At 30.7% G+C, this 3,129-nt stretch overlaps 1 protein-coding gene across 3 annotated transcripts in view; it reads right to left on the minus strand.

Moving 5' to 3' along the window:
- Window positions 1–649: 649 nt before the first annotated feature.
- Window positions 650–3,129, minus strand: part of GRIA2 (glutamate ionotropic receptor AMPA type subunit 2) — a 78,689-nt gene continuing 76,209 nt past the window's right edge. For all 3 annotated transcript variants that reach the window (XM_063309820.1, XM_063309818.1, XM_063309821.1), the window contains one exon: window positions 650–3,129. This exon is cut by the window's right edge and continues 332 nt beyond it. The gene's annotated coding sequence lies outside the window, so the exon portion shown is untranslated.

The raw sequence follows: 3,129 nt of genomic DNA on the forward strand, positions 1-3,129 counted from the left end.
GATTGAATCTGATCATGTCACTAGGAGCCTCTTGCTTATATATCCTGATGAAGAGAAGAAAATTACTTGTCCAATTGTAAATGTCATTGCTTGCATATCTCTTTCCATACAGTAGAAAAAGAAGGAAAGAATGAGCAATATCATATTTTGCAGCTGGGTTAATAACATCCTAATTTCTTCCTGGAACTGACATCACTTTAATTCATTTGAGGATAAAACATTTCTTCAGTCTGTCAAAAAGTGGCATGCAAATTGAAACAGTGTGTTTGAAATCTGAAATCTAACAGAAATATTTTTGGACATTTAAAAGCCCACACTAACAGCAAATCTATGGAGGTTTCTTGTCTAGCTGAAGCTCTACTTAATGTGCTAGTGCAGTTTACAGGCATTTTCATCTATATTTATGAAGTACATATAATAACTGGACAAATTCTTACCCCATTTCTATTGATTTGTTTCCTTAGAAGACCTACAATGATCTACTTTTGTCTGCCCAATTCGGTCTTATTTTTGCCATTGGCAAAAACCCCCTTGAGGACAAAATCCTTCTTCTTTAGTAGCAGTTTTAATTATTTTTAATGAAACTTATCAAAGATCAAAACCAAATATAAATAATACTAAATAAATCACTTAATAATTATTTGCCTTTTTAAAAAAGAATGAAGTTTATATATGATTGAAATTTGTACAACACTTCAGAAAAGCCATCATGTGTTGGATTCAAAAATAAAATCAGAAGCATTTTTTTTTCATATAAGTACACATGAAAAACTAGAAATGATCCTGGCTTTAGAAGCCTTTAAAAGTGTATGACCGCTTTGTACTGACATCCACTTAATAAAGCAGAAATCAAAATACCATACTGTATAAACAAAAAGGTACAATAAAGGACATTTTGAAATTTACACAAGAATTAGCCCACAAACATTTTGGTTGTTCCATAAGAGTTCTCTATAAAATAAACTTTAAAAAACCTTAGATAGCTGTCATCATTCATCACTATTTTTTTCCACTTAAATGCACACAGAATACTTATATAGCAATATATACTGGTGTATTGTAACATGGATATTAAATTATGATTAACTTGTTTTAAAAATGAGACGTGTATTATCCAATCAACATTATTGGTAATTTGAAGATTGAATACCCATACAGTATGCATTCTCATCATATTGGTAGGTATAAAAACATGAAAATATAATTTTACAATATTTTCTTTATATACATAAGTTCAGGCTTGACAAATAAAGATTTGTACATGACATTTTAAGAGAAGTAGGCCCAAGGTACAATCAACATAGATTTCCTTTGAATGCAGGAGTGAAATGGTCTTTTCTGTAAAAGGAAACTGGTTGGGAGTAGTATGTGCATGTTATTTTAATTTACCATTGCTGGACTGGACAATATTCACTTTCCTGCTTAGATATGAACAGGACAGCTGTAGATTGTATCATCACACTCCTGAAAGATGGAAGGTTTACTATTAAAAGGTGCAACATCACTGGAATTTCACAGAAAGATGTTTTAGAATCAGTGGGCTTTCAGTGTTTGAATGTGGCCTGTAAGCCTTTAACAAAAAAAAAAAAAGTGTGGGGGGTTTAAAATTTGTAACAAATTTACAGTGCAGGATTTCTCATAATAATTTTTTTAAAATAAATGAACATCAAAGGAGAAGGGCTATCCCAGAAAAAAAAAGTTCTTTAATTAAATCTGCACCATTTATAACAGAAGGTGGAAGTGATATAAAGTTATGGTAATAGCTCTTGTTGCATTTTCAGGAATATAGCAGCACCACTCTTACAGAATAATTTTTTTTTCCAGTAGACCTGTTGTACCTAAAATTGTTCTAATGAAAAGGTGGGCCGACTCACTTAAAACAATACTAGAAAAGCACTCACTGTAAAGATGATTCATTGAAATCCATTTATTATTACAAATACAGAACTGTATTTCAAAACTTAGGGTTATTATGAAAATGAACATAAAGGAACATTGTCAAGGGTTTTTTTCCCCCTCCCCCAGAAGAAAATTAGTTCGCCAAAACTTTAACTTTTCTCTGGAAAATTTATTTTTGATTTAAAAATCAACAGCAAAATTTAGAAATGACGCAAAAATCAACCTCTCTCTGTCGTACTAACTACAGATCCTTCTATGATATGGAGAGTACTGTAATTGTATCTTGTAAATTCTTAATCTCAATTTCTCATTTTAGATTCAATGCATAACATCTCTGGCCTCTGTTAGCCTTTCTCAGATCCTACCAGAATATATTGAAAGGACCCACACTACTTTAAATCAAGGTAAACCATAGGCAGTCATTTTATATATACAGAAATGGAATGTGAATCAAAATTCAAAGACATTGTACTGGGGAGTAAGGGGCCATAGCAACAAATCATATGAAAAGACTTAACCATAAAACTGAAATATCCAAATTTTAGGCAGGGATAGTGTTGAAAATGAAATATAGCAATTTTATCAAAGAGATTAAGAGTAGCTGAACATTCCCCAACAACCTTGACAATGTCCTTTTACATTTTAAATCCTTTATAATCAAACTGTAACTAGCAAAATTAACTGGACCACTTGCAAATAAAACCATAGAAAAAAGTTTATTTCAAATGTCAAGCATTTGCAAGTAATTTGATATTAACACCAAATGTTAAAGAATAGATATTAAGTAAACTTTTAAGAACAATATTAAATTACAATGTTTTTGAATGTTTATTTTTGTATTTTAGTCCTCAGCATTTACATATTTGGCTTTGAAAAACAGGAACTAATATCTAAATCTTGTTTGTTGTTAATTTTCCATTTCTCCAGAGTTTAAATTCTTGTTTCATCAACCATAATGGAAGCAAATTTATTTAAAAGCCAGTTTGTCTGTGAAAATACCTAAAAATATTTTTTTTTAATTTTAAATGTTTTTTTTCTTATAAAACATGTCACATCTTGATGCAATTGATGTCAAGTGTGCTTAAGTCATTATGAATCAGAGAACTGACAACGGCGACTGCAGAAACTGGTGTGTTGTCTGTACAACAATTTCAGTTAGAGTACAGTACTTCCATATTAGCTAGGCATGTCAGTCAAACTTTATCTTAAACTGGTGTAGAAAATGATGTT

The sequence above is a fragment of the Candoia aspera genome, chromosome 8 (genome assembly GCF_035149785.1).
Source record: "Candoia aspera isolate rCanAsp1 chromosome 8, rCanAsp1.hap2, whole genome shotgun sequence".
Classification (NCBI taxonomy): domain Eukaryota; kingdom Metazoa; phylum Chordata; class Lepidosauria; order Squamata; family Boidae; genus Candoia; species Candoia aspera.